Genomic DNA, 13,202 nt, shown 5'->3' with positions numbered 1-13,202 from the left:
GGCCACCTCTGGTTCTTTCAGTTTTGCTTTGTTGCACATAGGAGACGTGAAGGGGTGATTTGGTGACTTTTCCTCGGCATATGCTGTGCCTAGAGAAAACTGGAAAGGGTGAGGAGATTGAGAATAACCAGTGATTTTCTTTATTTTCATTGGTATAAGCAGGAAAGAAAGACCTGCTTAATTATTTTGGTCAGTTTGTAATGGTTGGATAATAGATGACTTCTTTTGGGTTTGTTTTTATTTTGTGCTTCCCAAGTGATATAGAGAAGGCATTTATTACTGTTGTATTTAGGGAAAATATACAACAAATGTGAGTAAAATCTCTCATGTATCATTCTTTTCACAGTGTAGAATATGGTTTATTCAAAGAAGATACAGGTAGCTGTTAAACTCCAAGGGATTATTCTTAGACCCAGCGATTAAAAATATTAAAAAAAAATTTTTTTAAGCGAATTAGGGAAGGCGTCTCTCCTCCGGCTCCTGTAAGCAGCCGGTCACTTGGGGAACAGGGAAAGGGCCTGTGGCAGGCCCCCCTGGAGCGGGGCCCAGGAACGGCATGTGTGTATGTTGTCCCAGCTGCTTCCTCATATCAAATAGCTAACAAAGCAGAGCTCCCAAGCCGAGCCAGTTCCCGCTGTCATCATTGATGAAGCCTGTACACAGATGGAGAAGTAAATAAAAGGGAGAGGTGGTGAATTTTCTATATTTGACCCAGTTACTATTTTTTGCAGAATAAGGAGAGGAAAGCTTGGGATTTCAAGCATGAAGAAATAGATCCCGATTTTGCGAGCAGCATCTTGCTGCTCTCTTCTAGCCCTTTCCAGATATGCATTTCCTTCGTGGAACCTGGGCAGAATTTGGCAGAATCCATATGGACGCAGAGTTGGGACCTTTCATCCCAGCCCAGCAGAGAGGGCTGTCGGAGATTGGCACAGAGAAATCACCCAGAGGGTCTGAAAAAAGCCTGGGCTGCCACAGGGTAGGCATGGGGCCAGAACTTTCGGTTTAATACTTAGGGTTGTCAGGACCTCACCTGCACATTTGGATTGTAAGGCTGCTTAACGAAAGGGGGCCCCTTTTGAACTGGCGAACACCAGTAGGATCAACGACGTCTTCCAGGAAGTCTTCTTTCTGACTCAGCCACACCCAAGCCAGGCCGGTGGTCACGCCTTTGGCAGCATCCTGCCTCTGTCCTCAGTGGCTCTTCCCTTGGTAGAAGAGGCCAGCACATCTCTGGTGAGCCTCCTTTACCCTCCGTGGTACATGACAAGTGTAAGGGTTCAGCTTTGATGCCTTCCAGGGTTTCTCGTGTTTATTTTGTAGAGGGCTCTAGAAGGCTGAAAAGCTTTTGTTTAAAATTATAGTTGGTTTACAATGTCTCTCTAATTTTCCTTGTACAGCAAAGTGACCTGGACACACACAGTTCCCTGGGCTGTCCAGTCGTGCCCATTGCCTGTCCTTTCAGACGTTACAGTTTGCATCCACCCATGGCTGGGGGACTCAAAGGAAGGATGCTAGAAAGAGGAAATAGTATGCTCATTGGGGGTTACTTAGGGTCAAGGAGCAAACAGGATCCTTCTAGGGCTTCGCAACCATCACACAAACAGGTATTTCCTATTCCACTTGCTTGCTGAATGAGCTCCTGGGGACTCATGCCTCCACGAGTGAGGCAGAAGGGAGGTGAGCTGCCACATTCTCAGCTTAGTTGTGTAGCAGCAGAAGGTAAACCACATTTCAACGTCCAATTTTGTGTTTATTTTCACTGGTTATTTTTAGTTGGTTCCAGTCTAGGAATACTTAAAAATCACTCCTTCCTGAAATAGCTTCCCTTCCCCGAAAGGGGAAAAGGAAGATGCTTTCAAGTTGCAAATCACCGCATTGATGATTATAAGACATTCTTTCTCTTAAAGAGCCAGAGATGAAGTGAGCAGGAAATAGACCCTCTGGAGCCCCGAGGTGTTCAGTGCCTCTCCCCAGCTTGATCATAGTGCTCTTGAACAAGTGCCCATGGAACAGTTTCTACAATATTTCCTTCTGGCAGATTTCAAGGGCTCGAGAGAAGCGAATGCACAGACTCCTTGTGTATCGTACACAACATGGCTACCAAGGAGTTCCTGCCACCATCCATTTAACAGAGTGCTGTCTTATCTCTAATATAGAAGTGCCTTGAGGAGAGTCTTTGTATCAAACCCATACTGGGCCAGTCAGCTCTTTGTTGGCTACAGCCCAGCACTGGTGCGGCCAAGGTCACAGATTTAATCCCAAATGGGCCCTTTAGCTTTAAACAGAAGATGAAAGTTATTTTTGTGTGTTTCCAGATTGCAGCTCTCCCCTTGCCTTCCAAGTTGCAATGCAGTGTGCTAATAAATAAGACCTTGGCTTGCTGTCCAGCCTGTTAGAGGGTCTGCAAGAGCTTTTTCCAGTAGGAAAACAGGGGCATGAGTTTTCAGAACTCTGGGCCACAATAGAAGGGCGTATTAGGACGACAGTGGAGCTGGAGACCAGAGGTGAACCCTCGAGCAGTTTGGACGGGCAGACCTCGGGCCCGAAGTGGGAGGCGGCCCAGCCGGTCAAGGACTGGGAGCTTATGTGAGGGCACCACCCAAGCTGTGTCAGGAAAGTCTGGAACAACTCGCTGGGCCTTTGGAGTATTTCTTTCTTTTCCAGTTTTATTGCGATAGAAGTAACATATAACATCATAGAAAGTGGTGATGTGGAATACATCTATATGGAAAAATGATTACCACACCAGGGCCAGTTTACACACCCACTGCTCCCTTAAGTTACTATGTTTTCAGATGAGGGGGTTGAGAACTTTCAGGGACTTAATGCAGAGCTGTTAATTATAGTCGCCGTCCTCTACACTGGCTCCGGGAATATTGATTATGGTACTTGAGGACTCTGGATCCCAGGTCTTCACCGCCTACTATGCGTATGAACTTGCCCACCTTTCCTAGGCTCCTGTCATCCCCTCTATTATGTCCCTAACCATGTCGTATTTTAACCTTTCGTTTGTATTTCAGAATTTCCCATGTAAACAAAGAAAAACAGAGTCGGTTGCTGGTCACCAGGGATCCTGCAAGGATTAGTTCTAGTCCCTGCAGTCACTGACCGACAGTGCGCCCTGAGAGGGAGGAGTTCAGGGTGAGAAACAGGATGAGATACTCCGCTTTGGATAAACAGGCCCCCTAGCGAGAGAGAGGTATTGATCTCGGGAAGAACTGCAGTGACCCTGGATCCTTGCATCTTCCCGTGCACAGGGACGCTCTGCCTCCGCCATGGTAGATGCTTTCTGGTGGATATTAACATGTGATCCAAAAGCCTTCACACTCTGTCCTCGTTCCCATTTGCCCATCCATGTGCCCCTACCACTGGGTTCCTTGCTCTCTGTATCCCTGTCCTTCTCTTTCCAGGCCCACAACCGGCTGGCCAGACCATTCATGACTTCTTTTCCCAAAGATAGTGCTTGTCCAGGTGCAGTGTTCAAAACTCTGCCCAATGCAAGTATCTTTCCTTGCCACTGTCTTTCAAGGCCATCACTGAGTGAAGCTATACCGCAGATGCTGTCCATTTGGGGGTGGCACCCAGGTATACCCACAGATGGATGCCTCTGTATTCATAAGGCACCTGGTAATGTTGGATGCACCATCTGGCCATGAATGTCAGCTAGTGGAGGGCTCTGGGGCAACAGTGGTGGATGCCACAGATCTGGGCAGCTTGCTCATGCATGTTGCTTGTGCCCTCTGGCTCTGTTCGTGCTTCATTCAAGATCTGCTGCTTCCGTCTTAAGGTGAATTACTGATAGGCTCACCCAGTCTTGTGACTTGGTGCATCTGACAGAACCGAGACTCTGAGGGGGAGTTCTGGCCTCATGACTCCTGGTGTCTTTGGTCAGGCATTCCATCTCAACCAGTAGCACACCATGAGGAGTTGTTGTTTTTGCTTTAGTTTTTCAGGTCGCCCCTGCTGTTGTCATGGTCTGGCTCTAGAACCCCAGCAGGTTGTTCGGTGGCTCTTCCACTGGCGCTTGTCAAAACCTGTACCTGGCATTGTTTCTCACCATCAATCCTTCCAACATCATAGGGTTTGCTGGACCACATGGTCCAAGAGGCAGGATTGCTTTCGCTAAAGCCCGAACCTGATGCAAAGCACCTCTGAGGCTTAGAAGGTTCCCAAGTGTCTGCTTTGTCCTCCCTAAAAGCCTGATACCTCTTGGCCACTAGTGACTTCCTTTCATGGGAGCATTCTTAGTTCTGGTGAATATGTTGGCACTTGGACCACCGCTTTGGGCAGGAGCTGTGGGCTCCAGCCCTTTCCAGGGAGAGGATGTTCACGGCCAGCCTGGCAGGGAGTGAGCCCGTGCCGAAGCCCATCTGATCCCTTGCTTTCTTGGACACTCTTCACACCAACTTCCTCCTGCTGGGTCTTCCAGAAGCAGACACCGAGGTGGAATTTTAGAGTACAGGATACTTTTTTAGGGACCGACGCCTGTGGAAGGAAGCGTGACAGAGGCGTGGAGGGGGTCCAAGTGCAACGCCAGCCTGACAGTGCCTGGGCCGACCTAGCCAGGAGCCCCGGGGCAAGTGCTGCCCTTCATAGTTGCCCTGGGGCGGGCGGAAATGGCCAGGCCTTGTCACCCATTACCCCTCACCCCCTTTGCTCAGCCACCAGATGATGGCAGTCTTGGGAAAGGCATTACCCTAGGTCCCTTTGCTGTCTACAGACCTGATCTTGGTGAGGCAGCTCTCTGCCCCTGTGGCAGACCCTGGGGACTCCGTGTGACCACACCCCCTTCAAGGCCTTCCTTGAAGCACGCACGATGGGACAGCGTGTCTCCCTGTGTCCCACTTCCTCCACCGTTCCGGTCACCTGCGTCAGTGCTGGTCCCAGTGTGTGAACTAGCTCATGAATCAGGAGCTCCAGAGCAGAGTGCAGTCTCATTACCCCTGCGATCGCGTGATTAGCACACAGCACTCCGAGAGCAGCATCTCACTTGAGCAAGATCCAAAGCCCTGGTCCATGTCCCCCCCAGGTGGCATTTTATTTCAGATTTTTTTTTTAATCATCTCACATTATCCGAACATACAAAGCTGCCGTAGAGTGGAGGAGTTCAAACAGCCATTAGAGCCACACACAGCCCAACACGAAGGGCATGGGGCTGGGTCAGGGTGAGATTTTGTGGAAATCCCTGCCCCGTTCCGTACTTGCCACGTGACCAGCTCGTATTCGGTTCTCTATAAACTGGGGTGAGAGTAGTTTTGAAGTGATTTAAGTTCCGCACGCTCCGGAAAAGGAGAGTAATAGGCACCCACCACAGGCTTGTTCTGAGAATTAAAGCAAATAAGATAATTAGGAAAAGTCGTTCACTGCTCAGTCACCCGCACCGAGATCAGCATCCGGCCCAGAGGTGGACCCCCCACATCGGAAGGAGCGCGTGCGGGAAGGAATCAGTACGTTTGGTACACGGCAGATGTCAGGCACTAAACACCTCACTGCATTGTCATGTAATCTTTGCAAAAATCCTGAGTACCTTCACCATCTTACAGATGAGGAAACTGAGGCTCAGAAGAGGTCAGGCCACGTTGCCAGTAAGTTGGTGGGCCAGAATCAGAGCCCAGATCTTTGTGCTGAAGACACCTGTACTCTTTCCCACACGTAACTTAGAGTTTTCAACCATCTGTACCGTCACAATGAAGTCTTGACCAGACAGGGGAATTTTCTGCCCGAAGAAAAGAAACAGTGAACCTGTGTAGAGCCGGGCACCTTCATTTTCAGAAGCCGAGGCTGCTAAAAATGTGTTAGTTCTTCAGACCATCTCTTGAGATTGGATGTCTCACCCTCAAGGATCCAGCCACTCTTTTGTCTTTTCTAAGAGCAGTTGCCCAAAATATAGGCTTGATGATAGAGCAAGGAGTCAGTAGAAGGCCAAGGAAGAAGGTCCATTCATCCGTCAAGGTTTCATCTCAGCCGTGAGCCAACGCGCAAATGAGTGTGTATCATATGAGAGGCCTTACACACGTTACCAAGGACATCGTTCTACTGCCCCAGGTTTTCCTCCCACTCTTCCTGAGCTTCCTACGGATGCCTGCTGGAAGCTCGGTGAAGGGAGTGTGCCGGGGGAGCTCCCGGCAGCACGGCCCATGCAAGGGCGTTATGCATTCCCTCCCATTGGCACACTCCATGTACCAAGCTCGAGTCTACTAAATACCTTCTGATGAAATACTGATTACAAGACACCCGAAGAGCCAGTGTGAAGCTCTTTGTTTTCCTTCCTCTCCCACGGCCTTCAAATCCTAAATCCAGCAAAACGGCGCTCTTCCTGGCCGGGTGAAACTAGGCCATAATTAGCCTTGCCCGGGGCTCTCAAATGCACAGCCAGCCCTGGGTCTTCATCTTTAATCTTGGGACCAGGATCGCCCAGGCTTTCGAAAGTTTGTAAAGCATGTTACATAATGCTCATTTTGGTGTCGACTCACAGCCGAGATTAAACCTTGACTGATGAATGAACCTTTCATGTCTAAAGGCAATAGCTAAGTAAGTATTAAAATCCTTGCCCTGGCAGCAGTACGATAGCACACATGCTAGGAAAGTGTAAGGAGCTTTAAAAACAAGCATTTGCTGCTAATTTTAGCTTTCCTATACCGTAAGAAGGCTCCCCCGCTCTGTGGCTCCATGCTCAAAAATAATGAGCCCAGCTCTGCTCTCAGCCCTGGTGACTGGCGGTTGGGTGGGGGTGGGGCTGCCCACCAACCTCTCGATTCGCTCACACGAATGGTGACCTTTCCCAGCCAGCCACTGTCAGATCGTTGCCTCCTTCTCCACAAACTACATCCATCCCGTCACCAGCATTAGCACCGCCGTCATCGTCGTCGTAGAACGTGGTCACTCCCCTGCCCGAATATTGTCCCCTCAGCCTCTTCTCTTCAGGACCCCCTTCAGGTTAGTTCTGAATTAAACCCATTCAGAGTTCTTCATTCTGACAGTTTACTGCCATCACTCACTCAGAACAGAGTGATATTATGTTCTTTCGGTCTAGTATGTGCCTCTTCTATTTTGACTCTCATGAAAGAGAAAAGAAAAAATAAAAATATATAAGTAACATTCACCAGTACATTCTAATTGCTTTCACCTTCAAAAAAAAAATCCAGAATGATGTGATTATATTTAGTGTGTGTGTGTGTGTGTGTGTGTGTGTAATCTCCAGCCTGGACCACAGCCATAGCCTCCTAACTAGTCTGTGGTCATGCTGAGTGATCACTCGCGTCCCGTACAGTCCGTTCTTTCTCTAATAGCAGCCTAAATAATCCTTTATTAATGTAAATCGGATCATGTCACTCTCCTGCTCCAAAGCTTCTAACCACTTCTGGTTACATTCAGAGTAAAACCCATACTGCGTCTGGGTTCTACTGACCTCTTAAGCCTCATCTCCTCTCTCCTCCTTTTTTACTCTGCTCCATCCACCCTGGACGAAATAAGATAAGGTGAATGTTACAGGATGCATGATGGGACTTCTCCCGAAGTCCTGGAAGTTTGGCTCAAGCTCAAAACTAGGGGCAACGGGTGTTCAGTAAATTGATAACAATGAAAGCTCACAATTATTCATCACTTGCTATGTGCCAGGTGCACGTCTAAGAGCTTTCACAGGGATTGACTCATTTAAACACACCCCCACGAAGCAGGTACTATTATCACTCTCATTCTATAGAAAAGGAACCCGAAGTACAGAGGTGATAGGTAACTTGCCTGAAGCCACACACACAGCAAGCGCACAGGCCAGGAGCTGGATCCAGGGGGTCTGATTCTGGAATCCTTATCCTTCTCAGCCACGGTTCAGCTCCTTCTCACAGTCTCAAGGGATTGGCCAAGGAGCCACCAAACACACCTTTCCGATACTTGCCAAGAGGTGGCTGCACTGCCCCTTTAGACTCTCCCCCCGACTCCATCCAACCTGGAAAAACAGAAGAACAGGGCTTCGTGAAGTTAGGGTAGCCTTGGGGGAAAGGGAATTTGTGTTAGTGGGGTTATCAAGCCAACGTGGGGGCATTTTCCTTCCCTCCTTATGGGGGGCAAAGGACTCCTCAAGTTGAAGCCCAGTGAGACTAGACTGCTAGAGTAGTGGTTGCACCGAGCTCTTTAATGGAGGGGGCTGTGTCTTTGGGGGTCTCTGTATCTGCAGTTCCTGGAGCTGTGCCAGGTGCAGGGTAGGAGTTCCCTACACCAGTGGCGGGGGGCGGGGCGGGGGTCACAGCTGCACAAGGGCCTTTGTAGGCAGAGCACGTCCTTCCACTGGAAGGGGGCACCCAGGAAATGAGACGGACGGCTTGGGCCTTGAGCTGCTCCTGATCTAGACAGAGAGATGGAAAATAGAGAGCAACTGAGGAAAGAAAAAACCAAAACAGACAAGTAGAAAAAGACGCGAAGAAAAGTCCAGTCACCAAGTCTGAAAACTAAAGGAAATCAGCAAGGAGGGCTTAAGTAAGAAAAGGTGTGATTACTATTATCTTCAGTTAGTAGATGTCAAAACAAGAGTCAGAAAGATGATGAAGGGCATGGGTTGATGCCCATAGTGCAATCAGACACGCTGGGAAGATTCGGTCACTTCAATTTGCTGGGCCCCGTCTCCCAGTTCTTGTGATTGACTGGGGCTCAAAGACATGGGAGCATTATTACAGGAAAAATCAGGATAATGAAACTTGCTGGAGAATAATGACTGCATATTACAGCTGCATCTGATTCCACTACATCTGTGCCCATCAACTCAGTCAGCAGTGCCAGCCGCTTGAATAATTGTAGCCAGAGTTGGGGAGGCTGCCAGCTATGGCCCTGGCAGCAGGCATCAGAGCTGGGAAAATGGAATAAGGAGGTGGAGAGGAATGCACTTTGAACAAGGACCTTGGGCAAGGGGATTAGAGAGGCCTCTTTACAAATAGATGGCAGGGTTGTTGGTTATGAGCTGGGGCACTGGAGCCGCACTGTCTGGCTTCGAATTCCAGCTCTGCTGAGGAACCACGAGTCCTTTTTCATGCTGGCACTGGCCTGTGGCGTGTTCATTAACTTCTATGTGACTCTGTTTTCTCATCCAAAAAATGGGACTGTTAAGAGCGCCTACCCCATTGGATTGTCATGAGTTTTAAATGAAATAGTGGTATGTAAAGTAGTGGGCATTTAGCTAGTGCTTAGCAAGTATTTGCTCTTACCGCCTCCTACCATATTTTTCATGCTGTGCTTTTAACCCACTAATAGATGAGAAAAATCATTTAGACTTGGGTATTTCATTAACCAAATAGCACTGGGTGAAAAATATGGGTGCCTTGAATGTCGTAAAGGGTTCATGAAACTTGTTTCAGGTGTTTGTGGGCATGTATAACACACATGTATGCGTATGTCATATACACACATATACACGGGCATACCTAAAAATATGTGCATGCATGTATACACAGATACATGCACTTACACCCAGAAACACAAACATAACACCTATTCACCTGTGTACACACATGCCCGTAAACACTTGGACATGTATTCACAGATACGCAAACACATGTATATGGTCCGATGTGTACGTACCTGCACACATATATACAGAAATAGATTCATGCAAATACATCTACAGATATGTAGTGCACTGATGCGTATAAACATACTCATAACACACAAAAACCTATACACACAACACATATACACACGTTAAGGTGTATATACTCACACTCATGTACAAAAATGCAAGTAAACATTCACACATATACACACAGATGCACAGACATGCACTAATGTACACACGTATAAGATATACATGCAACATACATGCACACCAACACAGACACATGTTCACAAGCATGATGGTACACACGTACATGTATATGCATAATACACGTATACCACATGCACAAACGCACACCACACATACGTAGTATTTACATACACATACTGCACCAGTCTGTTGACGTAAGAATCAGGTTCTGGATTTCAGGTATGCCTTTGCCTCTGATCCATGCTCAGACCAGGTCAAGTTCTCAGAGCCTAGCACACTTGGTGGCCGTCGAGAAAACCATCTGATCACACCAGAAGCATTTTATAAAGTTATTGGCATATTTCAATACTGCTTTTAAAGCATTTATATTCATATTACCTACTCAGGAAGGACCGGTGACGTCAACCTTACATGTTCAAATCCTTAATTTCTGGGAGATGTTTGGACTTGGATTAGATCCCCAAAGCCTGCCTCCATGGGACAGACCAGTACTGCTGAAAGTTGTTTCACCTGGCTGATTTTGGCATGGTTGATCCCTAACTAGAATTCAAGGAGAAAGGGAACTTGAATGAGTGAAACCTATCACAGAGACCGACAAGCAGAGTAACCCCAAGGTAGAGAGGAGACCTTTGATATTTCTTCAGCATAAAGGAGCTTTTAACTGAGTGACTAGAGAAGATAAATTGTACTTTCAACCTCTCTTTAAACAAAAAGACAGAGAGAAGCCCACTGTCTTCATTAGATGGGAGGAGGGGGAGGTACAAGAGGTATTTGAAAGCCAAGAATCCTGGATCTCTCATGTGATGGAAAAGGCCTGGGAAAGTTTAGGGTTCAGCCCACGTATGAATGTTGAGAATGGAGAGTACCAGGTAGAGAGGCCCAACGGAGATAGTCCTCAAGGAAGGAGAATCGGGGACTGTAGTGGCACATTGCCACCCTGACTTCTTGGTCTCTCAGAAAGAAATCACTCCCGTGTTGAGTTCAGAGTCTTACTCTACTGTCACTCCGCCAATTCCGAACCTGTTACCTTGGCGCGTACGGTAGAGCTGGCCAATGTTCCAACCGCATTCACGTTCCCCTTCTGTTGTAGGAGTGGCCACTGGGAAGTGTCCGTCCAGTCGGGGACTCCACTTCCTAGTCTTCCTTAGAGTTCCAGGGGATCGCGTGGCTAGTTCTCACCAATAGCACGCGAGTGACGAGATGTATGGCACTTCTAGGCAAGCGTGTGCATGTTCGCCACCCTGCTTTCTCTTTCCACTGGCCTGATTCAGAGGAGCACAGCGATCTAGGAAGCCGTGTGTTGGAGGTAAAGGAGCCATGGTTTAGAAAGAAGCCTGGGTTCCTGAGTCACTGCTTAGAAGAAAGCCACCTGTCTAATAGGAATAGCTATTTGGACTTTTAAATGTGCGAGAAGTAAAGTTATTGTTTTCAGCCTATCACATATTTGAGTCTTTTTTTTTTTTTCTAGCAGTTACCCTATTGTGACTAATGTAAGTGCCTCATGTAAGATTCATCTTTCTCTCTTTCTCATTGAGATCAGAATATTCCCTGAGTTTGGTTATTCTCTTAGTCCATCCAGACTGCTGTAACTACTACAACAACAAAAACCCCCAAACACATAGAATGAGTGGCTTATAAAAAACACATTTTTGTTTTCTTTTTAGAGCCGCACCCGTGGCGTATGGAGGTTCCCAGGCTAGGGGTCGAATCAGAGCTGCAGCTGCCAGTCTACACCACAGCCACAGCAACGCCCGATCAGAACTCATCTGTGACCTACACCACAGCTCGCAGCAACGCTGGATCCTTAACCCCCTGAGCGAGGCCAGGGATCAAACTCGCATCCTCATGGATCCTAGTCAGGTTCTTGACCCGCTGAGCCACAGTGGGAACTCTAAATACCCCCCCACCCAAGAAAGTTATATTTTTCACAGTTTTGGAGGCTGGGAAGCCCAAGATCAAGGTACTGGCAAATTCGATGTCTGGTGAGGGCCAGCTCCCTGGTTCATAAGATGGCCTTCTTCTCATCGTGTCCTCATGTGCTGGAATGGGGGAGAGAGCTCTCCGAGACGGTTTACCAGGACGCCGATGCCATTCAGGGAGCGCTGTCCTCAGGACCTACTTACTTCCCAAAGCCGGGGTTGGGGTGTCAACCTCTGGATTTTGAGGACAAAAACATTCTGTCTGGCAGTCACAGATTCACAGTAATGTGAGGCAATCTAAAGCCCTCTCTGCTGATTTTGGCCATTAGTGTTTGTGCTCTGCAGTTAAGGGAAGATTTTTAATAAAGGAGGAGAAAAGCAGTTCAATTACTATGGACCTTCAAATACTTTAGTTGGTGCCAAGCATATAAGAATGATTTATTTTGTTTAGTAAACAATTAAAAAGAACGAGGCTCTGTTATGACTGCTTTATAAATATTAACGAATTCAATTTTCTCAACAGTTCTCTGCGCTAGGCTCCATTATTTCCTCTACTTTACCTGGGAAGAAACCGAGCCACAGAGAAGTGAAATAATTTGCCCAAGGTCACAAGCTAATAGGCGGCAGACTGGGGAGGAAACCCTAGGCAGTCTGGCCCCAGAGCGCATACCTTTACCCACCATGCCAGCTTTCCTCCCATGAATGGATGAACTGGGCTTTTTCCTGCCCTGCTCTTGGTGGGGAGCACATCTGATTTCCTTCCCTCAACCTCAGTGCAGGTAATGGGTTTTTCAAAAAGTATTCCAGATCGTGGTTTTGCCTTGAGCAGAAGATGGCCTCCAGTCCCTGAACTCATCCTGAATTCGAAAGTAGAGGACTGCCACCTACTGCCTCCATGATACACCATTTTGAGTGTTCCTTGGAGGGTGTGTGCCTGCACACGGAGGAGGCAGCCAGCCCCACCGAGCTGCTTTGCTTGTGAGAATTAATAGGATCACAGCACACAGTGGTATGATTGCAAATAGAAATACTGCTCTGTTCAAACAAATCTGTTTCTTGCTTCATGCCAAGAACTACAGTGGGTAAACTTGCATTCAAATTGGCCTTGGTGCACGGAACGTCGTTTCTTCTGGCACAAACCCTTGGCCTTGGCCGGATCTCACTGGTCCACGATCCCAGGCAGGGAGTGTTCGGTAGGGCAGATGCGGCCCGGGGCTCTGAGTCATCAGGGCTCTGCCATGTCTGTGGGTGAGGCGGGTGGGAGGAGTGCCCGTCCCACCGGCACCCATCACTCTTGTGGTCACTGAAACTGCTGGAAGGTGGGTCATTAATTCTCATAGATCCCCTTCCTTCCTCCCTCCTCCGATGTCCCTGTGGGAGTTCTGGAGCGCTTTTCGCCAGCACTTTTGCTTCCTAAGGGTTGAGCTCACCCCTGGCTGTCTCTCTCACTTCTTCAGAAAATCTCAGGCGCATGCTGTTTCTGCGCATGCACCTCTCTAGGAGTCAAACCATGAGGGCTCGGAGCGTGG

The 13,202-nt window shown here is 48.1% G+C and overlaps 1 protein-coding gene across 4 annotated transcripts in view; it reads left to right on the top strand.

Annotated features, from left to right (window-relative positions):
* Positions 1-13,202, top strand: part of LOC110257820 (uncharacterized) — a 252,357-nt gene that overhangs the window by 147,777 nt on the left and 91,378 nt on the right. The gene's annotated exons all lie outside the window — the stretch shown is intronic.

Source organism: Sus scrofa, chromosome X (assembly GCF_054392235.1).
Source record: "Sus scrofa isolate SSC_HxYL_T2T_F1_AM1 chromosome X, Sscrofa_HxYL_maternal_Yorkshire_Landrace_v2.0, whole genome shotgun sequence".
Lineage (NCBI taxonomy): Eukaryota > Metazoa > Chordata > Mammalia > Artiodactyla > Suidae > Sus > Sus scrofa.
The sequence above is the reverse complement of the archived record's forward strand: the minus strand, read 5'-3'. Positions and strand labels throughout refer to the sequence as shown.